The following is a 23,992-nucleotide window of genomic DNA, read 5'->3' on the forward strand; positions in this document are numbered from 1 at the left end:
CATGTGCACACATACCCAATCTTCATCTCACAGATGCAGTATTGTTACAACATCTCTTATGCTGATGTATTCAGGAAAATAAAGTAACGTTGGAATAGTATAGATCCACTATAGATTAAACTACCGTGAGAGGGATACTCACATCATTTTACACCAAAATTAGCAAGTGTATGCAGGTTTATTAAATGCATGTAAATCTGCTAAAAATAGGCGATTGACCCTTTTTCCATCGGCAGTAAACAAGTTTGCCTTTTTGTTTTTTCTGATGTGGGCTGGAAAGTAGAGACTCAAATCATATCTGAACAGGAGAGCGGAGAGAAAGACGTTTTTATAAGTCTCTGTGTGCTCAGCTCTCTGTACTTCTGTAACTTCTAAGTGAATCTTTGCAGTTTGAAGTTTAGTTTCTCTCCTGTGCTACTGTTTGTGCTTTTAGGCATCTACTTTATTTTACTATGTCATGTTCTCCTTCAGCTGGGTTGGAGTTGTGTTAAGTTACTGCCAATGAAAACACAGCATTTCTAGATTTTGCTGCTTCATAATTAAGGCTTTTAGATAACAAAATAATAATATTAATGATAAAATAAGATGTTTTACTAAAGATGAGTGTGCATCGGTTAAATATGCACCCTAAAGTGGGTGCAAACTCTGCTGTGCTGGGCTGACGCACCGAGTGAAGCCAAGCAGTGCATGAGTTTGGAAAAGGTAAAAAAGAGTTGCAGAAGCCCCTGACAGTGTCATCTCTGTTGAAAAGGGATGAAAATTAGCTTGTCCATCCGGGTGTCACGTTTCCATCACAGACGATTGGAGCTGGAACAATATCCGCGACCACTGCAGTCATTGGACCCAGGAGTGAATGCCGATTGAACCCTTTCCCATTGAAGACAAGAGCCGGATCTTAGTGGGTGTTAGTGGATATTTTGTCCCATGTTAAAGGGGCTTTAGATTGTGCCATTAAAATAGCTGCCAGATCTGCCTTTTGAATCCCTCATGAGCAGTAGGCGAGGAAATCTAAATCTAGACGACCAGTTGTTGGCCTGTAATATGTTACCAAGTATTGAATCACACATTTGACTTAGTATCCTCTAAGTGTAAATATAGCTCCACAGGCTGTGTTTTGATTTTGTCTTTTCAGTTTGATATTATAGTCTTAACAAGAGTGGATAGGCAAGTGCCGTGAACACAGCTGAGCAGTTAGCATACTGTGAGCTATTGTTCTCAAACCTATGAGGCTGACTGCTTTTGTGTCATTTCATGATTAGGTCTAATCTCGAAGTTGCATGTTCCATCCGCCAGAATATCCCAAGAATCTGCTGTAAGCCCTGGAGCCAGGATGTGCCTATTATCTATTGACAAGCTGATACATGATTGTTAATCCTCAGGTAGTCCTCTCCATTACCTTTTTTAAAAAAAAATCAATGGTGGAGGCTTAGACTTGTCATTGCTGTCCATGCGTCGGATACTGTCGGCTTTGTCACCTTGTCGCCCGGGCTCATCAGCTGTTCTGTCTCACTGGTGCTCTAGAGAGGTAATTGGGCCCCTTTTCACTTGGTAAATGCTGTTCTGAGAATGAGACCTGCCTGCCACAGCTGAAGTAGGGTAATTTACTGGTGCTGAGACGATATATTACAAGGCGGATGATTGTGCTCAAGTGTACAGCACATTGCTGAGAAAGTGATAGATGTGTGATTTCAGCCTGAGTAATAAACTGACTGCCTTACATTCTCAGACTGCATTGTCTCACTGTTCTGTTGGGAATGTATGCTGGAGAGCCGCTCTGTAATTTAGTTTACTACCGTGGGCAGATGCCAGAGTGTATTGTAAAAACACGATTCACTGCACATTTTTAGGGATTTTGATTTTGAAGTTTTGATGTTCAGTGCAGTAGACTAAGAAACATAAGTGTTAACAACAACACTGTTGTAAACTGAAATAATAGTAGGTTTCAGACTTGGGGAAAATAAGTGAAGGTGTCTAAAACGCTTTAGCTTTCTTCTTCTTCAGGACTCAAGGTATAAAACTCAATAAAGTTTGGATGGAGGGTGTTGGTCATTTGCTTTGAGATAAAAAGTAACATGCAAAACTAATGATTCTTAAATTGTGCAGGACTCATCCGAGGGTCGTAGGATGATTTTAGGGATGGCATTTTCAGGTCTCTCTTCAGCTGTCTGCTAATCAAAGTAATCAACCTGAAAAGGGACTTCTGCACCGCTGCTTTTTGCAGATGATGCAACTCTACTGGTTTCATCAGGTTCTAACCTCTGTTGTGCAAAGGGGGTTGTTTGTTGGTGCAAAACATTTGAGATAAGGGTCAGCAGCACCTCCAAATCTAAAGAATAGTACTCTTTTGGCAAGATGCTAATTGTTCCCTTTGGGTTTATATGCAAGGGGCTGCCTGAAATCAAAGAGTTCCTGTTGTGAGTGGTGGTGTGATAGACTGTTTAATTAACAGATGTATGGGTGTGCCATCTGCAGTGATGCAGACAACATGTAGACCGAACTGAGGGTCTAAGGATTTGAGGATTGACGATGTTGTATGTTGTACAGAATGTAAAGCTTCTTCTCAGCACTGTACTTCCCATTAGCCATTTTCATCATGTACCACTGTGATTGGCACAGTTGGTTAAAATGTTTTCCTTTCTTTCATGTTCCGTTCAACCAGTTTGTATTTTTTTTTAACATGACTGAATATAGCAGGTGTGCTCTGGTATGCCCTCATTGATCTCGTATGACTCAGCCTACTAGTCTGCATTGGTCTTTACAACTGCAGAACCAAGAGTTTCCACAAACTGAATGTCAGCATATGATGATGATGATAATAATAGATACGGTATGAGTAAGGAACCAAATTAACAAGTAGACATGTTAATCAACAACAGAAAAAAAAAGCCTGCCCGAAAAAAAGTAAAAAAAAAAAAAAGTAAATGTGGTGATTCATTGAGTCAGACCATAAAAATAATAATGGAACGGTCTCCCACCCCAGCGACCCTCTCTGAATGATATACAGTACCACTTAAAGGATTCCAAGGACAATACAAAGGTCATTTTCACATCTCTTTTATACACCCGATAAAACTGAGACAACACTACATTTGCAAATGTCACCACCAATACATCTGTTTGTTCTGTTTGGCCCCACGTTTTTGCCAACTTCAGTCCCACCTTGGTCTATTGCATTTACAATTGCAAACTGGATGAGATGCCATGAGGTCGAAAATCCACTAACAGGCTTTTTTCATTTAGACAGAAATGTATGCTTCTAGCATACTAGCAAATCTCTCCAGCATTTGCCAGCTATTAAAATCCTCAAATATCATTTATTTATTTGCCTCACCTGTTTAGGATCATGTTTTTTTTGACTGTAGAATTTAAAGATTACTGATCAAAGTATTGTAATGGAAACCGTCTGCTTTAGATCCGTTAACAGGAACATCCCCTTTATAATTGCTCCTTTGTCGACAGGTTGACAACCAACGCTGTAAAACTTGTTAGACGACATGATCCAACATTGCCTGAGCTAATCATCAAGCTCCCAACATCACATTTTGTCAAAACACTTGAATAAAATGCAGAATTTGTGGGAACTGTTAAATGTAAATAGTGTGAATTCATATTTCTGTCGTGTTTCCTGTTAGTACGCTTCATTTATACAGCATTAAACCAAATGATCTCCAAATTCCTAACCCCTGCTGCAAATTAACTATAATCGAGCTAATGAAACAACAACCTACATGCAAAAACAAACATAACATAACAGTACATGATGATATAATAATACAAAAAGTTTACAGAAACATGCACATCTGAACGTGATAAATACTCGGTGCTGGAAAGAAATATATGTCAAAAAGGGGAAAAAAAAGGGAGTCTGTGCACTAGGTAATGCTCCCATGGACATTTATTACTATACCACAATATGCAGTGAGGTAATATATGAAACTTGAGGTGAAACGTCACATGCTGGTGAAGTAATAAGTATTAATTTTAGCATTATCTAGTATGCAAACTATAGACTCCTTTAGTGCCAACATCATAATTACTTCACAGTGTTAGCCGGAGGCAAAACAAAGGAAAAACTGGAGCCAAACCTGGATCACCTCAGAGTGGTAGGTTACATAACATAAGTTACATAAGTGAAAATGCCATCTTTTCATGTGGTAGACTGCCAGTCAAAAAAATGAAGACAACTTCGGTTAAACACAATAAGACAAAAGCTGGGAGATGATCACAAGTGGCAACAAAATAAACAAAATGAACTCACAAAATGTAAAGAAAGTAAATATTCTCACTCTGGTTGTCATTATTAAACAAGAAAATGCAACAAATCATCTTCTGAATTCAAGTTTCTCTCTAAGACGAGCCGTAATTGCTTTGTTAAATCCGTAAAACAGATTTTATTTAAACTTGACAGACAGAAACAAAATAAAACCCCCCAAAACCATCTTGGTCAGTCTTTCCACTCTTATAACAATCACCAACTCTGGTTTAGTTGAAATAAATTCTTAATTTATTGTGTTAGATGTGAAAATAGTCTAGCTGTACAGACTGTCTTGGTGTCACTCGCCCTCCAGCTCAGTGGGTGTCTGACAAAAATTGCGATGGACTCCGATAGCTGATATATTTTTATAGTCGCCAAACCTATGGCCCACTGAGTGAGTGTGTACGGGTCGACCAGTCTAGCCCCACTGAAAAATGTTAACTTTTTCAAGTAACACTTGCTGTCCTGGAGAGTGAGTGACTGTATATATTCAGAGAAGCTCATATTTTTTTCAGCCATTGTTAAGAAGTGAATCAACAAAACTTGCTGGCTAGTGTTCGCTAATTCTGTTTAGCAAATTGTTTTGCTTAACTAAGCCCCACCCACAAAAAAATCATGTTTACCAGAGAAAATGGGTCTATAATAATACAAACTTTAGCATGCAAGTAGATGACAACCTATGTACACTCACAAAACTTAAAGGTGAACTGGTGTTTTTTTTATCGATTTCACCTAATAAATCTACGTCAGTGATTAAAGAAAGGCACCTTTTAAAAGTGATTTTGTTTATGTGTTGATGGTCAACGCTATATGGGTTGAAGACAGCGTAGGAAGGAAGTTGGACATGAATAGCCTCATATGGAAGTAGAGAGGTAATGTTTTAGTGTGCCAGCTGGAGATAGGGCTGTACCATTAGTGTCACACTGTGCTGCTCAGCATTGTTCCTCTTAGCAAGCAGAAATAGGCTACAGCCAACCTGTTTAGTAGAGAACTCTGCAAAGATGGGACTGTGAGGAAGATGAGAGGGAAATAGTTTGTTCCTTCATGCAATTACGAGATGGAGTCAGGCCTTCTAACCTGTTCCCTGCCTCCGTAACTCAACTCAAATTCCCTGTCGCTATCCACTTCACTTCTTTTTCTCTGTTTTTCTTCTTCCTTTCCCTGTATCTTTATTGCCCTCCACCCCCCTAACTTCTTTCTTTTCTTCTCTTCACTCTGTGCGTAGGGAGTGGTGTTTTGGCAGTCATGTGACTTTTTGTCTGAACACAATTGCCGGTGTTTGCCATTGGCCGTTTTTTCTTTGAAAGAGCGTTGGTTTCCCGGGTGACGGGGAATGGCGGCACCACTTCACTTTTCTCTGCAGCTGCCCCCCTCCCCTCCCCTCTGCATTGCTCTGAGCCGATCTCTGTCTGTCGCTCTGTCTCTCCCACAGGCTGTGGCAGATCAGGTAGCCTGTGAGCACAACACACACAGACAGTGACAGGGCTGTGGAGCTCTTCCTCCTCCTCTCCCTCTTCTCCTTTTTCATCAGGCAGGCAGTCACAGAGACCATTAGACTGCGGGAGGTGAGTGAAACAAATGGCCTTGTTTGTTGAGATTTAAGTGTTTTTTTCCACTGAATTTCCACTTTTTTGTTTCTTTTCTAGTTGAACACATTGCTAAACTTGTTTTCAATGCTGCAGAAATCATTAAGTAAACAGGAAAGCCAGGACAGATTAGTCATTGGTCAAACAATTACTGACCGTTTGAAAAGTAAGTCTTTTTTTATCAGCTGTATCAGTCAATACAGTAACAGGAAAATGTTGGATTAAGTGATGCTAACTGATATTAAATCATTCAGAAATATTTTTCCAGTACCAGTACTAACTTTGTGTGTGTGTGTGTATCTTGGACAAATTTTATGCATTTGTTATGATATGGTACTCCCCACAGTTGGCTCGGCATACATGGCTTTTTAAATGTTAAACAGGATGGACTAGGACTAAAACCATGTGTAGATGACACAGTTAAAATGGGCCATAGTTATTTCTCTGCTGTAATGAGAGCTGTACAGTAGGCTTAGTTCCTTTTTATGTTCCATGAAAGATTCAACAGCTGTGCGCGCTCTCTGCTCCGCTCAGCTCATCGTGGCACAGACACAATATGGGTTGTGTTTGGGACTTGGGCCACTTTGGGAGGATTTTCTGGCATGGTAACCATCCTGAAGAGGTGCCCTCTCTGCCTCCCTTCTTGGGCTCCACCAACCAGGTGGTCGTGTCTCTATTTGGTAACCATGGTAACGCTGAAAACAGGCTTGCTGCCCCTCCCTCAGGTGCACTTTATCTGATGACCTGAAGGATCCTCTGCACACACACACAGACACTCTCTCTGTCACACACACACAGACACACACACACCCACACACACACTAGCATCTGTTTGCTGACACCTTACCCCTCACATAGACCACACAGTTTGCCAGAGGCAACAGGCACTGATTTTAATAATGTCGTCATACATGTTTGGCTGGTTAGGTTTGCTGATTTTTGCTGCTTATATAACCACAGAATTTTGTAGCGAGAATGCCTTAAAGGAGACGAAAATATGGAATGATAATTAGCCTCACTTAGGCCACATCATTAGCCATGATGGTGCACCAAGAATATGCATTGTAATCACATTAATCAGTACAAAAGATGATGTAGAGTGATCACACTAAATTTTGTCTATCAATGAATCAGTTTTTCATACTAAATAACTGAATAAGTTTGGGTCATTGGACAAATATATTGGCTACTTATTTTTGTTATTGTTATTATATAATCAATGAGTTATTTTGTATATAAAATATCATAAAATGGTGAAACACATCAGTCAGTGTTTCCTGAAGCCCAAGATAACAAATATCTTTTTCTGTCTTTTTTGCCCATAACTCAAAGATATTTAGTGTTATAAAGGGGTAAAGTAACTAAAAAATGTTCACATTTAAGAAACTTTGATCTGAGATTTTGACTTGTTTTTCTTTAAAAAAAAATACTGAAGCCAATTAATTGATTATCAAAATAGTGGGTGACTAATTTAATAATCAATTCATAATCAGTTGATCATTGCAGCTCAAGCTGAGTCCTTTATGGGGGGTAATTTTTGAGTGTATTTTATTAATTTTATGGTCTGCAGAGTGAGAGCAGCTGCTTAGAGACAGACCCTCACTCAGCGGGACATTAGCACCCAGTGAGCTTGGGGACAATTGAGAGGTAAACAACACGTAAAGCCCGAATGTTTTCACATCTAACTCAATGAATTAAGGATTTATTTTGACCAAACCAGAGTTGATGATTGTTGGAGCAGTCGAAAGTGTGTGTGTGTGTGTTTTACAAAGAGTTAACAAGGCGTCTTATTTCGGTAAAAAGGAGAGACTTGGATTCAGAAGGTGAATGGTTGTATTTTTCTGTTTAGTAAGGAAAATAGGTGTAAGAATGTTTCCTTTGACACTTGTGAGTTTATTTTGTTGATTGAATGCAGCATATGTAATGTAGCAAACTTGCTGTTCACGCACATTTCCCTGCTGAGACTCTAGAGTACAGGAAGAGATGGGGGTGAATATATGGGTAATCACTGGTTGATGGGTTGATGGTGGCCAGTTGGGATTTTTTTTTTCCCATATTGCTCAACCCTATAACAGAATTTATTTGCTTTGAATTCACCTCTGGGCACCACCCTTAAAAAGGGACAAAACGTCCATGATACTTCATATACCCAAACCAGATAATCAGGTTCTCTATAAATTGTTTGTTTTTTTAACTGCACACAACAAGTAACTACTAAACCATACAAATGAATGAAGAAATGCAACTATGAAGAAATGCAGTGAATGGAGTGATAAGCAATGAATGAAAGAATGAAGCCAGGATGCAGCAACGGACAATTTATTAGTGACTGAGGACCACCGAATACCAAATAAATAAGTGAATGATGTCCTGGAAAGATGTATCTTGGGGTCAGTAGTTCACCCAAAAATGAAATTTCACTCAATATCTACTCAGTCCTGTGTTGATGTGAGGATGGGTGAAGATCTGCAGTTCATAAAACACTCCCGGAGCTTCAGCGGAAAACAGCGTTGCAGCCAAATCCAGTACAATTGAAATGAATGGTGACCAGTTTTAAAATGTAAAAAAAGAACACACACACAAAAACACAAAATGTCTCCATACTGCTTGTGTGGTGTGATCCAAGTATCTGTAAGCTGCAGTCTTTCAACAATGTAAATAAGAGAAAAGCAGCATGCACTGAAGTAGTCCTTATGTATACTTTTCTTCACCAAGTTAGCCGACCCTCAGGCTATACTCTCGTCTCTTTGTAAACAATCAAGCCATTTATGTCTTTCTTTTGACCTTAGACCACCTCAAGCAGGTGAGCAGTCTAGCGTCTCATTGAAGCCTGTGTTTTGGGTAAGGTTATTCATCGGGGCTTGTTAAAATGATTGAGCCAGCTTATGTTTGAGGCCACAAATTGGACAATTTACCACTTCAAGTCTCTTGTTACCTGCAGGCAAATAGATTTGAATTGAGGCTGCATGGTCAGATGGTGTGGAAATCAAACATTTGTTTCATGAATATGGTGTTTTAGACTTATCAGCTGCTTGTCTCTATTGAATGTTTGAAGAAGCGAGCAGGGCTGGAGTGGGTGTCATTGATCCACAGCCTGGTATTGCTAGTAGCTGATGCAACCAGGAGGAAACTGGCGCTGAGGCCTTGTTGTTGCGTCTGACAGCCTGCCATGATGTCACCACTGCTGACCCGACAATCCTAACATTCCTGCTGATAGGGTTTTTGCGCAGACATGGAGGGGAATATGTGGGAGACGTGTGGGAGAGATGCACAGGCTTGCACACATATGGCCTTTGTCTAAGCACTGATTAGTAATCTGGCATATCCACCGACACACACCCACATATGTCATTAATTCGGTCCCATGCACATGCCCACTCCAGCACACACTCAGACCTTCTACCACTCGGATAAAGATGGTGATGGCAGTTTCACCGGCCTCTTTAAAATTCAACAGGTCTTGAAGTGTCTGTACTTGAAGTTCTGCTGAATCCGTTTTGCATATATCCTCTGCTTCGAACTGAAGCGTCTGTTGTTAGGATGGTGTGATTAGAGAGATCCAACTCTATTATACACTGGTGTCATCATGTCTTGATGTGTGTGCGCATGCGTGCATATATTTCTCTGATTGTGTGTGTGTGTGTGCTTACAGTGCATGATGGTAGCTACAAAAGACTTTCTTACTATAACACAACTAGAGCCTTCCTTTGATCCAGTAAAGCCACAGAAGGAAAGAGATGACAGGCCTGGTGCAGTGAAAGCTTTTAAATGCTGTTTGTGCTGTGTGAGCTGCAGGTGTTTGGATAGCCCCCCCCCCCCCCCCCCCCCCCCCTCCTCCAAATGCTCAGCGGAATAGACCACTGTTGTAAGCAATGTTTTAAATAAATGGACAGAAAAGTGAGGGTGACGTCTTGTTCTACATGGAGGACAAATGGAGCGACATTTAGACTTGACCAACAGATGTAAGAAAACACTGGCAGAGGTGCTTTGATAAAAGTGTAGACAGACAGACAGACTTGGCGTCAGTGAGTGCGTCCAGGGGCCTCTCTTTCAGTCTGTGTGGGGCTTACAAAGCTTTTGTTCACCTCTGACCCCTGACCTGCTCCCACCTGATAGCTCCCCTGTCACTAACTCGCATTTCCTGTTCATACAGCATCCCCCTCTACTGACTTTCAGTGTTACTGAGGTCATCATTAAATCAGTAGGTCCAAGAAGTGCTTGAAAACTGGTCGATTTAAGTGTGATGCAGACTCACAGCAGAGACAGAACGCTCAGGACGAGCACAAGAAAGAGAGCGTGCGAATATGGATAGATGGTTTGATCCTGTAAATTATTATGACACTGTAACCTTTCTCAAAATATTGAGTTAGTATCTCAAAATAATGAGAAACTTTCTCATTATGATCCAATAACTATTCTGAGAATATTTCTCATTATTTTGAGATACTAAGACATTTTATATACACTATTTAGTAGGACGTCATTATATAGACTGACCTCTGATTGACTTCCAGTGTCCCACTACTTACCGTTAAAGAGATAGTTCACCCAAAAATGAAAATTCTGTCATTATCTACTCACCCTCATGTCAATTGAAGGTCGGGTTTAGTTTTTTAAAAACAAAACACTGCTGTAGTTTTGCAGGAAAACAGAGTTGCAGCATGTCCCAAACAATGGAAGTGAATGATGATCATTTTTTAAACCTGTTTAGGAGACTTGGATTAAACCAAGTCTTTTTTTTCTGTTGCTTTTTACATTTGAAAACTGGTCACCATTCACTTGCATTGTTTTGGAGATATATATGTGTGTGTGTATATATATGTGTGTGTGTGTGTGTGTGTGTGTGTGTGTGTGTGTGTGTGTGTGCGCGCGTGTGTGTGTGTGTGTGTGTGTGTGTATAAAATAGACTCCTAAGTATGTTTTCATTGATGTCATTTCACTGATGAGAATCATGTTTAAATTCTTTCATCTGGAACACACATCTTATGCTTCTCTTCCCTTTCTTTGTGAATCTCATCATAAGGTCCAGTGTCTAAGATTTATGGTGATTTATTAGCAGAATATGTCAGAAAATCAATATAATATCCATAAGTATGTTTTTATCAGTGTATACTCACCTGAAAATAAGAACTATTGTGCTTTTGTTACACTAGAATGAGGCATTTATATTTACAGTTACAAATGTTTTCATTGGTAATGCCTGTTTACCCCAGTATTTCATATTAATGTGGCTGCTGGGAAAAAATCTATACTGCCACACACGATGAAGGCTCATCATTATGCCTTTTTTACACTGAACCAAACAATGCATAAATAATGCTGGTGCAACACTGCTGCTTTGAACAGGCTGTGTAAAAGGGGCTTTTGGTTTCTTGATCTCTCTCAGTGCATATGATGTGCATTAACCAGTGTTGTAGACTGGTGGTCAGGTTCCCCTTCTGTCCTGAGAAATCCTCAGCTCAGCCACAATCTGAGGCTTGTACGAAGGGGTCACTGGCATAGCGTCGTGCTGACTTTGACTCTCTTTTGTTCCCTGGCTCACTTGCACTTCTTACATGGAGGAGAAATGGAAAGGTGATAGTGGCTAGCAGGCCCAGCACCAACATCCCATCCAGCTTTGTACGTGAGTGAAAAAGTTAAGGGTCCTACGACAGTCACAGCTTTCTCCCCAGAAACAATCAGTTTAGCTTTAGCCCATTTTATTTACTGACAGGAACAGTACCGAGCTGCACAGTGTGACACTAATGGTACAGCTTTATCTCAAGAGACAGAGAACAACTATACATCTAAAAGTAGGATGAAAACAAACTGGCTTAGCGGGAGGCAGTGAAGGGAGGAGATGTGACTAGTTAGCTACGTCCAACAGGATCACTTGAAAGCATTGATGGACAATGCTGCGGCTTATGATCGAGGTCCAAATTTATTTCACTTCTAAAAATAGTTTTGTCACGTAGCTCCTCAAAAATGCACAAAGGAGCCACGTGAGAGGTAGCAGTGTTTTTTGAATGGTGGCAACTGAGCCGGAGTCCTGAGCCAGTCTGGACCGGTTCTGAATAACAAGGGAGAAAAAGAGACGATGGAGAAAGGGTGCCGGAGTGCAGCCAAAGTTCTGACAACTTGGAAGCTGCTAAAAGCCAACAGAGATTCTCTTATGTGCTTCATTAGCGCGATCTGAAGAGTGTTCAGAGAGGACAAAAATAAGGTTGTATGTTTTTTTTGGTCTTCTTTTCTGTCCTGTGTTTGGGGGAATGCAAAGTTTGTTTACCATCAGTGTATACTGTATGTTGATCCAAATTACCCTCTCTTCCTGTCTCTTTTACTTTGTTCTTTTTGTCCTCAGGTTCACCTTAGGAATGTATTTTCAATACAGCCATTGTATTTGTAAAGATATAATATAGTGACATGCATTTACTTCCAAAACATGAATCATCGTCTGAGCCAGGTTTCTGGGAAGAAAACAAAAGTCTTTGTCTGTTCTTGGTGTGGGATGTGCTATATTTACATCTCAACAGTGCAATTACCTTTGCTGGTGAAAGCCATTGCGCCTGTCATAATGATACACGGGACGTAGTTACACTACTTCAGCAACAACATTGGCTTGACCATAATGAGACAGCAATGCTATACTTAGGCATGTGTGGCACCAACACAGCATTACTACCTTGTGTTGCTCGCCATGAGTATGAAAACCGATGTCAACAAAAGTTCAAGATTGTGTAACTTGTTTTTGCTTCTGAAAATAGAGCTAACATAGTCTGCCTCTGGAAACTTAAATCTATAATAGTCCTCTGATCATGTAATTTAGTCTTCTAATCATGTACATCATAGTAAGCATCTAAAAAGTATTAGATACGAGTTTTAATCAAAATTTGAAATATTGTCGTTTAAGTTTTTGATCAGTTTCCCATGTTGATTTTGAATTGGGGTTGCTTATGCTCTGACACTTGTTGCAGAAATTACACAATTAATTATACGAACCGTGAAAAAAAGATAAAAAAAAAATCCATATCATTTGTTAAGTAGATGCAACAAAACTTTTCTGTTCACATTTTTGCTCTCTCTGCTGTCCAAGTCTGAGCTCCACGACAGTGAGATAAAGCCATTACATCACTCCAGACTCCTTCGACACAAACAGTAATTTTACCTTGCAGAGATCGGTATCAGTTTAAGTGTACGCAGTATTTAGAACATTTCACAGCTTTGCTTTGCCATCAGATAGCCCTTTCGAATGGGGAACTGAAGATCTCATCTATGCTGTTTTCACAGCCATAAGTCTTCTTTGAGAAAAAAAATGTAATTTTTTTCTTGCATCATTGAATCAAACTCGATCGGCCACGCCCACTCAGTCTTGAGAAATTGTCTAAGCAGCAGATTTTCTGATAGATGTTAGCATTTGTTTTCACACAGTTTTGTGGATGCTCAAGAGAGATCATATATGCATTTTATTATTTAAAGCCACGTTTCTGTAGGCTTTAGTCCAGGCTTTAGACTTAACCGATCTGTTGTCCACCTGTTGAAGGCTGTTTTTAGTGAAAGGCTGAACAAACAGAGAGAGAAGAAGGGGTGGGGGGTTGCAACAGGGAATACGGGAAAGGGTTGAGCTGTAGCAGCAACTTAATGCTATTCATTCTTGGTGAATAATAGCCAACAAAGACACTATCAGCATGTATTCCCCTCACTCTTCTCCCCTCCACAGAACCTATTGAACTGCTGCCAGACCCAACCAGTCTATTTCTCAGCCTAAGAGCCATCTTCCTGTCTCCCCTGAGCTGAGTTATGGCTCGCTCACCACTCTTTGGACAAATTTGTACCTACTTAACTTGTTGAGGTATGAACTTAGTAGTAAGTGGGATAGACAGCAGTGAAATAGCTATGTAGAGTGTGGATTTGAGTGCATTTTCAGATACGATGTACGATAAATGGTACAAAATGTGGAAGGATTTCTTCTGGAAGCACAGGTTTTTAGGCCTCGCCTTTATTTTCTTTAGCGTCTTTGCTGAATGCAAAGGCAGGGTAGGATGAGGGGGAGGGAAAGGGGGTTGCAAGAATGCTTGAGTCGCACAGAGAAAGAGGGATGATATGTGGGGTTTGACAAGGGAGGGTGGGATGAGGGAGGCGCAGCAGTGGGAGGTGCCCTGAGGAATGCCTGGAAGGTGTCAGAGAGGTCTTGGAGACTTTGCACTGATAATCCTCCCCATCACATCACAATGCCATCACCCACCACTCTGATTTCAGTCCTGTTGTCTTTCTGTCTTCAGCCTCTCAAACCAATAAGGAGGACTCACCGCCTGTTAACCTTTGCTTAGTCATGTTTTGCAAAAAAAAAAAAAGCCCTTAAATGAACTTGGTGTAGGTCTGACGATGGACAAGTACATGACCTGCTGAAGGGTAATAGCCTGTCAAGATTTATAAAATGTACTTACCTCTCTGCTGCTTTTAAAATGTCACTCTTCCTTGGCACCTCAGCCTTTTCTCACTGTGGCCGTTAGTACCTAAGCAATGCCTCAGGAGACAGTCCCCCCACTTTTTTGCTAGAGCGTGGTTTAAGTGATTTGTCAGACAACACAGCTCTTAGATGTGCCAAAAGCTTTGCTTTATAGACAGACCAGTGGAATAGTTCATGTAGGCCTGGATGTGAACTAACTCTCTGCGGGCCCCTGTGACTCAGCCCGGCTAAAAGCTACAGCATTCTTCACTGTGGTCTTTTGTTTGCATGATTTAATTCATCAAATTAATGCAATTAATCCAAGACGGACTATTTTTGGAACATCTGCTTTATACAATGTGCACACTGGTTATTAGGCGCTGTGACTGCATGTACTCATTAGTCTGTTCAGATAACAATCTGACGTCAGATAAAGGCTAAGTAAACACAAGGATGAAGTAGGTATTGTCGATGGCCTGCTGCTGCTGAATCATGGGGTTTGAGCTCCATAAATATTGTAGTGATGTTTTTGTGCAGTAGGAACTAAAATATAGTTTTATAATATTTTGTGTTACTCAAATTGAAAGTGGATGCTGTCTTTTGATTTTGGCCAACTGTTTATAAAACTTTTTGCATTCCCTTCCTGGACATTTGTGCTGCAGAATTCTAAACATTTTGTGACTTTGATTTGTTTTATCCTTTATTAGCCTATCTAATGTCATTGGCAAGTACATAAAGTAGTGCAGGATTTAGAGAAATTTAGTCACAGTGATTGCAGAAAAAAATACAAAATTGAACAGAGAGAGGCATAAGATTTGGTTTAAAGTAAGAACCAACATGTATCAGCTGATTATTTTCATTAGCAATTATTCTGTTGATTATTTTCTCGATTTGTCAAGTGTATTGTTTTCCCCACAACCCATAATTATGCAGTTTGCTCTCACAAAGGACTAAAGAGAACAGAAAGTATTCATGTTTAAGAAGCTAGAATCAGCATTCAATTTTTTGTCGTTCAAACTGATTGACTGTCTAAATAGTTTGTAAATAATTCAATTATCAATAAATAATTGATTAATCGCTGCAGAATCATAGCTGATATGAGCGTATCAGGGATATTGGTATTGGCATCTATATTGGCTAACATTTAACAAGAAAGTGGAAAACAATAATGCCAAAGATACTTTTTAAGTAGCTAAGAAGTGATGTCATAGTTTATCCACCAGAGTGCACTAACAAGTTTGTTGTTTTGGTGTAAAACATCTTGCTCAAAACATAACTTGGTCACTGTGTTCTTTAGAAACAGATCTAGGCCATTTTTTTTATCAAAGCATTTGTTTATGTTATGTATTAATGTAGCCTAAAAAGAAAAATCCACAGTTATTTTGACACTCTCAAATACTGACTTTGGTATCACCTTTAAAAACCCAGAATTGGATGGGCTTTGATTAAAGGTTTAAATGTTGTAATAACTTTATTAAACATGCCCGTGCCTCCTAAGGGCCTTATCCTTCTTTGTGTTATCCATAAGCATGTTCATTTTTAACTCCAACAGTCTGCAATGTGCACTTTCAGTAAAAGCTGATAACAGCAGACATTATTTTACTGTATGCTTATTCATATGGTTTTATTATTCATCATCATATGCAAATAGTCTGCAGGCTAATCTATTTAAATACATACAGGTTTCTACTCTTGAGTTATTCTGTTAGGATATCATGAGGGATGGCGCAGTCTGACTTTTTCACATTTAGGAGGTCTGCTTGGTATCAGGTCAGATCAGGTCAGTGACCAGTCTTTAGTGTCAGGTTTGGGGGATGGTAAGGAAAGAAAAAATGGTTCAGATGTAAGACTGAGGGAGATATGGTGATAGAGAGAAGAGAGGTGGAAAAAGGAGCCAGCTCATGCTGAGGGGCTCCCACACATTCTGCCTGGCCCATTGGTCACGCATGTCTTAGCTCTGTGTTTGTGTGTGTGAAGGGGGGGGGGGGGGGGGGCTGAGGAGATAGAAACACACTTCAGGATTGTGGCATTGTTGAGTAGTTTCAATTGCCAAGTTTTGTTTTGTACATGTGTTGCTCTCTGGAACAGAGTGGTCAGATTTAGTTTGCTCATTTTCCCACAGGGCGTTGTCCAGCTCAAACACAGACACACACACACACACACACACAGTCTCTCCAATTGCACCTGGTCTGCTGGACTATGACCTCATTCCAGGAAAAGGAAGAGAAAATCACCTGACAGACTCATTTGTGTAATCAGCTGTTCTTGTGACTGGAGGCCAGAGGGTGGATGCCTAATGCCTCAGGTTGTAGATCGTACAAACAGAGACTCGTATGTAAATACATGTGCATGCAGAGTTTCGGGTGTATTCTGCTCTTATCTCGGTGTTCTTCCAGGCAGCCCTCTGTGTCATTTGGGAATGTAGAACACAAAGAGAATAACTTGGGAGAATTGATACAGAGGGAGAACGACAGAGCCGAACACACGCTTTCAACTACCTGAAAAGAGGGAGGTACCTGATCTGTCAGCACAGCAAGAAAGGGTGGGGAGAAAGAGAGCAAAAGAGAGAGAGGAGTGACTGGGAGGGTGTGTTTCTGTGTGGGTGAGAGACACAGGGAGAGAACTAGGAGGAGGAGGAGGAGGGGTGTCGACAGAGAGACAGAGAGCTGTGGTGAGGACACCCAGGAGAAGAAGTGCATTCCTGAGGCAGCAAGCGAGGAGAAGGCAGCTAGATAGAGCGGAGAAGTCACGGCATCCTTTTAGTCTCTCCACGACCACGTCTCGCTGCCTCTGACCTCCGCTGGACTCGCACACACGAACAGACACACGTGCGCGTGCATAGTCGTTGCCTCACACACGCATCAGCAGCACAACCGGCTCTGCTCCTCCGTCAGAAGTAAAGGATTTCACTGAGTGAGTGAAAGAGACGGAGAGAATACAAACAGACGGAGGAAATAAAGGCACTGAAGAAGAGAAGGATAAGATCCTCTCACACGGTGAGTGTCAGGGCTTTTCTCAGAGATTGTTTGAATGTGTCCTTGCCTGTTTGAATGTCAATGTCAGGAAGTTTCTGTGAAGTCAGCCGATCCGTTTGTGGCTCTGCTGTATGTTCAAACATGTATGTAAAAAGAGCTGTTATTATTAGTAAGTGTGAGCTTGTGTGTGTCTATTTATTGTGAGTGACAGTGACACAAAGAGAATCTTGTATTATGTCTTTGGGGAGCTGAGCCGTGTCTTCACATGTACCTGTTGACACTAGACCCGCCACCCAAGTATTCAACAAAAGGACTCAAACCTGTTTGGGTGAAACTTCACTCCTGTTTTTTTTTTTCACTTTTTTAAGTGTTTGGAGAAGAGAGCTGGTCTTTATGTGCATGTTTTGTGTTTTCCATGTTGAAACTATGAGACAAGTGCAGGCTATCTTTTACACAGGTCTGTCGTCACACAGGCTGCTGCTCCGTTTACCACTGTCAGATTAAAGATTAATTTATGGAGGGCATGGGCAGAGTTCAGCTAACTCGCTGCATGTGTCCCGCTGCATTTAACTGTTAACGTGCTACACATCTCAAATGCCAACAAACCGCACTAAGCCTATTTAAACATTGACTCATCATTATGCATGGCTAGTGTCTTATTTAACATTTCTCAGCGTGGTATGTGTCAGATAGTGAAACTTGGAGCTCATTAGCAGGCTGTATTTGTTATCCAATCATGGCCATTGATTGGAATCCCCCCCCCCTCCCAAACCCAACCATCTCCTCTGGGAGGTGATTATTTTTTTTCCTGACAGTCTGTGGGAGTTACACAGTTAGCCTATACCTCATGCTTTATCTCTGTTGGTGTGTTTCACACAGTGAACTTGGTTCCAGAGAGATAATGTCAGTCTAATAAATGGTTGTAGGGGGAGAGAACCAAATGGACAAATCTGACTCAAGCATATCTTTAACTTGGTTCTCATTTCGTGTTGTTTTGATACCAGTTACTGAAAATGCCTCTGATACTGCCTTAAATGAGGGATTGGGTATCGGCAAGTATCGGAGGTCTATGCACCTATCCGATACCACCTCATCTATTAGCCCTGAAACAGGACCCTGCTATGCCAAATTTTATATGGTCAGTTGAGGTATATGGTTAGAGAAATGCCAGCTTCACCTCGGCATTGGATTATGGTGCAAAGTCCACATATTGTAGCCAGTTTGTGTTAAGGCAAAACCTGTGTTAAGAGGAGGAATAATCCAGTGAATTTTTCAGGTGAGTTTCTCCAGGAGTTATTTTTCTTGGCAGACTAAGATAGATGCTGCAAACCTGACTGACTAAGTTACTGACTGGCTGACTGATCAATGATACCGTGAGCACACGGTGTATATTGTACATAATCTGTGTTATTGAACTGGGAATACAGACAGTATTATTTGAATCTTTCTTTCCTGATTTGGTTTGTTTTTGTATAGTCTCACAATACCGGACACTCAGAGATCTTGCCACCTACTGATCATCTGAGGATTTCTAAATGCAAAATAATTACCTGAACAGTGCTGAGAATGGTCACAAACAAACCTTTGTCCCTAACATTTTTTTTTTCAAGGCCTTGCCTTACTGGACATGATGCTCTCTCCCCATTCTCCCTAATATGAAGGGCCACCCTTAAGACTTTGGATTGGTTTTGCAGGTTTTCATTTAAACTCTCAAATTCTTTCCACCCAGTTTGAGCAACAAAGACTGTCCCAGCCTCTCCTGAGCAAAGTGTTTAGACTTGTGAGTCTAGGTTTTTGGGGGTTCACAGTAAAAACAAGTGCAGACTTTTTGCATTGGTCTTTTGTGATTGTGAACTGCATTGGACTGAACTGTTTTGGGGTTGCGGGGAAAATGCAGCAGACTCTTTCCTGACTGGATTTTTTTTTTGGTACTGGTATCAGATTGGTACTCTATTGGCTGATTTGCAAAAACTTCTCTACTCCCATTAATGTATTCGGGTCTTTTAATTCTAGTTATTCCCTTTTATTGTTGTTTTTCTTTGTCAGTCATGTGTACCTGTGTTTGTTAGCCCATGTTCAAACATATTTGTCCCTGTTGACTTTTGCTCATTTAACTGTGTCAGGTGTCAGGTGTTGACACTGACTCATACGTACCACATCCCACATACATACCACAAGCTCCTTGAGAACCAGTTAAATATATGTATATATTTATTACCTGGAAGCATTAAAATGTAGAAAGTTGATCACATTTGCTTCAGTTACTTGATGGACAGAACAGAGAATTGATAATATAAGGTACTGCTAAATGTCTAATCTCTTTGAAGCAATGAAGATATTATACCTAAAGCAGGATGATGATGTGGTTGCCAGCAGTCTGAACACATTATAAAACTTTCAACTTTGTGCACAGCCTTGTTTAGTTAGCACTTCTTTTCTCCCTCCTTCTCTTTGTGTCTCCCTCACTGCCTCAATATTTCTTATTTTCTATCACATGAATGAGCCTGTTCAGCATGGAGAGAGCGGAGTGTCCTCTGAGAGTCGTCGTGCCTTGTTCACCGCAATGTTATTTTTACTGCTCTTTCACTGCTCGAATACACAGATTGACTCCCTTCTTCTTCTAGAATAGTCTGTCTGTGTCTTTCAGCGTGGCTGTCTGTCTGTCACTCAGCTCGCCATGCACACCAAGATATCTCTTGGGATTCTTGATGGGAATTTTCAAAGTCATTCTTCATGCTGTGAAGTGACTTAATTTCTTGCTGTCCTTATCAGGAGTGTTTCCCAACTCCTGCAGATGCACTCAGGGCCAGGGGTAATTGGAAACGCTATGACAGCATGACGGTGAAATAATATGTTTGCATGTTTTGGGTTGTGATTATTTTTGGGATGGTGGTTTGAACCTCTTTCTCTCTTCGCCTCTCTTCCTCTGTCGCTGTGTTTCTCTTCTTATGTGTTGCCCTGTCTACCTCTCTTGCTCCCTCTTGTTCTTTTCTTTCCGTGCGTCCTTCCCCTGCCTGTGCAATGTGACGGAAGGTAGTGCTGTGCTCTGCTCATGTCGGATCCATTAGGGATGAAAGCACACTGCAGTGATAAAAGATTGATCCAGTCCTCCTTGCATCACATTCACATCCCTCACACCCTGCTCCCTCCTCATCCTCCCTCACACCCCTACTTCCAATCCAAAGTCAACCCACTTTTCAATTTATCAAATCATCAGTGGTCCTCTAAATAAATCATCCTCACCAAGTTTACTATGGCAAACTTTTCCCACAGGATTTTATAAAGGGGAACATTCTGTTTTTCTCGCGTAGGATGCTGTAGTCAGCCTGTTGTACAAGTTTACAAGTTCTCAGTGATGCTAAGAAAATATCTTCCTTCTTGTGAAATTTTCTGGGCAGTACATTAAAAAAAAAAAAGACAGTTCCTTCTTCACTCCCATAGTGTTTTGTTGTACCAGGAACTGTAATATGTACTTGGCTAGGAGAACCAGTGAGAGACTGGCATCCAGCCCAGCACACACAGGCCTTACTTCACCTGTTGTATCCGAGGAAGCAAAGACAAACACAGCAGACCTGTAGTTTGTCAGCTGGGAGGCTATAATTATTGAGAGGAAGGAGGGGATTTGGAGAAGGAATTTCACTGCGGTTCTGCTTTTACATCTTAAGAAGACATGAACCATTCAAGAACAACTGAAAACACATTTTTGTGTTGTAAAACTGCAGAAGTTTCTGGACTGATCAGAAACAAGTGTGTAAGTCTTTTTATCCCAGCTGGTGGTTTGAGACACATTTCCCTAAGGGAATGGTTTGTTGCCAGTCGCAAACCATTGTTCTTGTTTTTGTCTTCAGTCAACCTTTTTAGGGAATGCTGTTGAAATACTTTTACATCCTTAGCCTGAATTTCTCTTCATTCATCCAACATGTGCAGGTCAGGGGTTAGATTAACACTCAGAATGTCCTCGCAGAGCTTTGTCCACCTAAGGACATGTTCCCAAGTGATTCCAGCTGACTGAAGTTCACCCAAGTGAGTGCTGTCATGTCCTGTCAGGGTGAACTTCCTGTAGCTTTCATGGGTGTTTGCTGTGTCAGGTCATCAAACCCATAGCTTCACATTTCCTGTTCTCCTGAAACAGTTTGAAACTACTGGCAGGTTATAGTTGCTGGGGTTGTGGACGTCTGTGTCTGTTTGTCTCTCTGTCCATGGCGCTCAATTCTACCGGGTGTAGTGATTGTAGCGCAGTAAACATCTCAGTCAGCCCCCTGGGATGATCATGTGACTGTGTGTGTTTGTGCGCATCTGTGGATGCGTGTGTGAGTCTGAGCAGCAGGTTGCTCCCTTGCTCAACCAGCCATGCCGTGTTGACTCTCTGCACACAGAGCTCTCTGGGCAGTAAATAACACGGTGCCTCAGCCAAGGGCCCCGGACAGGGCCAGGAGGGGGGTCAAGACGCCAGCAAGAAAGAGAAAATGTCTGCCTCAGGGCCCGGAGATACTAAATCAACAGACAGGAGAGGAGCGAGGCAGGTGGATTTGACAGACTCATCCCTCACGCTGAGAGGCTTGATGTTAGAGCTGTCATTGAATGTAGATGTGTTCGATCAAGCACATTGGAAGCAAGATAAGCAAATCTTGCTCGTGGGTAGATGGCAGCTACCAACAAACAGATGCACATTGGTGAGCAGACGTCCAGTACAGTTATCAAAAGTATTGAAGTGTCGATACTTTTTCGATACCATGTGCTTAAAATGATACAAAATCTGCCACTTATAGTATTGAAAGTATGGAAGTAATAAAAGATACTCATTCATGATCTCAGTTAAGTTCAGTCTTTATTGTTTTGCCTGAAATTTGGCTTGTACCAAAAGCAGACAGTGTTTAGTGACTTTTTCTGTACCAGCACTGTGTGCAAGTTGTAAAGTAAAAAAAGGGGAAAAAATTTGCCTATTTTGCATGCTGAGGACTTTTTTTTTCTCTTTGCTATGGTATCAGAAGAGGTATTGCATAAACAGTGGTATCAGTGCATCCCTGTTGACAATAAATGTACCATAATACAAAATCTTGCAAAGCCATTACATTATTTATTATTATTTTCCAAGCTGCTTTGCTGCTTTGCAATGCAGTTCTAGTACCAAGTCATGATGAGGTGAAAGCATGTAACAGCATGAAAGACAGGTGTTGTAGTTTATTTAGGAGACAAGTCTCTAAATCTCTTATCAAATAACCCAAGATAAATAAAAATTGCCCGTGACTCAACATGTAGGTTTCAGTGAACTGTCACATGCACATGCATCTTCAATCTGTCAGTTCTTCAGTATGTACTAAGAATATACACAAATCACAATCTGTTTTGTGTGCCAAAATACCCAAAGTAGTCACTTTTCTTCATCCACAGAGATGAAGAGACAAGCCATGTTCTCAGTATCAGGTTACCCTCTAGTCTCCGGTTAAAGGTGCAATGTTTGACTCAGACTTGGGCGGCCTGCCAGCATACAGGTTTACTGAGTTGCCTGGGTACACTGGCAGAGCAAAAGCTGGATCCACCTTAAATGTGGAACATGGACTGCTCCAGAAAAGTGCAGTAAACTTGCTTCATGAAACAGGTCCTCAAAGTAAGGCCTCAGTTATCATCTCTATGAAACTGACCACAGTAAATGTTTGTTCAGTTCCATTTTGACATATTTCAGACTTGGTGTTTGTGTCTGTCTGCCTGCTGTTGAATATTTCCCCTTCAACAAACAATTGTCTTTGTGCCGTCTTGTCCAGCCTCCCCCTCTTTATCGCTCCTTCCCCTCTTTCTCCTCTCTCTTTGTCTTTCCCCAGGGGTAGCTGACGTATTTCTCATATGTAAACTCAACAACAGCAGCCTTGTCAGAGCTAAACTGTGTGTATATGCATGTGTATTCATGCCAAATATCACCCTAGTGATCTCGAGTTAGAGGGGTGAAAGGCAGCTTTCTGGAAGTGAAGGGGGCACCTAAGACAGATATACCATCTTAGTTCCAAAGGTGCTCCTAGGATACTGGGAATCGGCCATAAATCCTCACTCTGCCCTCCTACCTTTTCCTTACTCATCCTGGCTGCCCACACATACTTCCCCCACTGCTCTGATAGGCGTGATCGTTGCTCCTCCTCAGAGTAATGACAGGGAGAGAGAGTCGTGTGTGACACCTCCCCATCAACCTATAAATCAGGCCTATTGAGAGGCCCACCCTAAGCCTTGTGATCCACATGCAACATAAACAGATTCCACCCTTTACTTTCTGTGTATTTTATTGGGTACATTCAGGGCTGGGTATCAACCCTCAGTACTTTTGTGGTACAGACCAACCACTGCAAAATCCATCAAAGCGGTTAAAGCTTGCATCAAATGTCTGGTCAGATTTGCAGCCATGTTTACTTATTTTTGGAGAGATGCTTTGTTATTTAAATCCAAAGTTCTTATATGGCTGCTTGTCACAGTATTTCACATTGATGACATCTGGCTTTTTTTTGTCAAATAAGGGCTTTGTAGAAAAATTTGATTATATTTGTCAAAGTAAGACACTGAAAAGAGCTTAGTCATTACCAAAAATCATGACCTGTATATACTAAAGAATGTACTGCAGTGGGCATATTCAGCAAAAAAAAGATATTGTAGCCACTTTAAAAAGGTCCACCTAAAAAAAAATCAGTCACAGTTTAAGTGTACACTATATTTGGAATATTTTCACAGCTTTACATTGCCATCAGACAGCATTTTGTGATGGGAAGCC

General features: G+C 41.0%; 1 protein-coding gene across 3 annotated transcripts in view; it reads left to right on the top strand.

The window, feature by feature from the left end:
* The window catches only part of rassf7a (Ras association domain family member 7a), a 50,690-nt gene that overhangs the window by 2,114 nt on the left and 24,584 nt on the right, over positions 1 to 23,992 (top strand). Inside the window, exon 2 of one of the 3 annotated variants that reach the window (XM_084734177.1) lies at positions 5,688 to 5,820. The exons of 1 other annotated variant lie outside the window; for it this stretch is intronic. The gene's annotated coding sequence lies outside the window, so the exon portion shown is untranslated. Of the gene's footprint in view, positions 1 to 5,687; positions 5,821 to 16,864; positions 17,263 to 23,992 lie in introns of those variants that run through there. One more of the 3 variants, XM_084734176.1, reaches the window with a different exon arrangement.

The sequence above is a fragment of the Lutjanus erythropterus genome, chromosome 13 (assembly GCF_056507025.1).
Source record: "Lutjanus erythropterus isolate fLutEry1 chromosome 13, fLutEry1.hap2, whole genome shotgun sequence".
NCBI classification, from domain to species: domain Eukaryota; kingdom Metazoa; phylum Chordata; class Actinopteri; order Lutjaniformes; family Lutjanidae; genus Lutjanus; species Lutjanus erythropterus.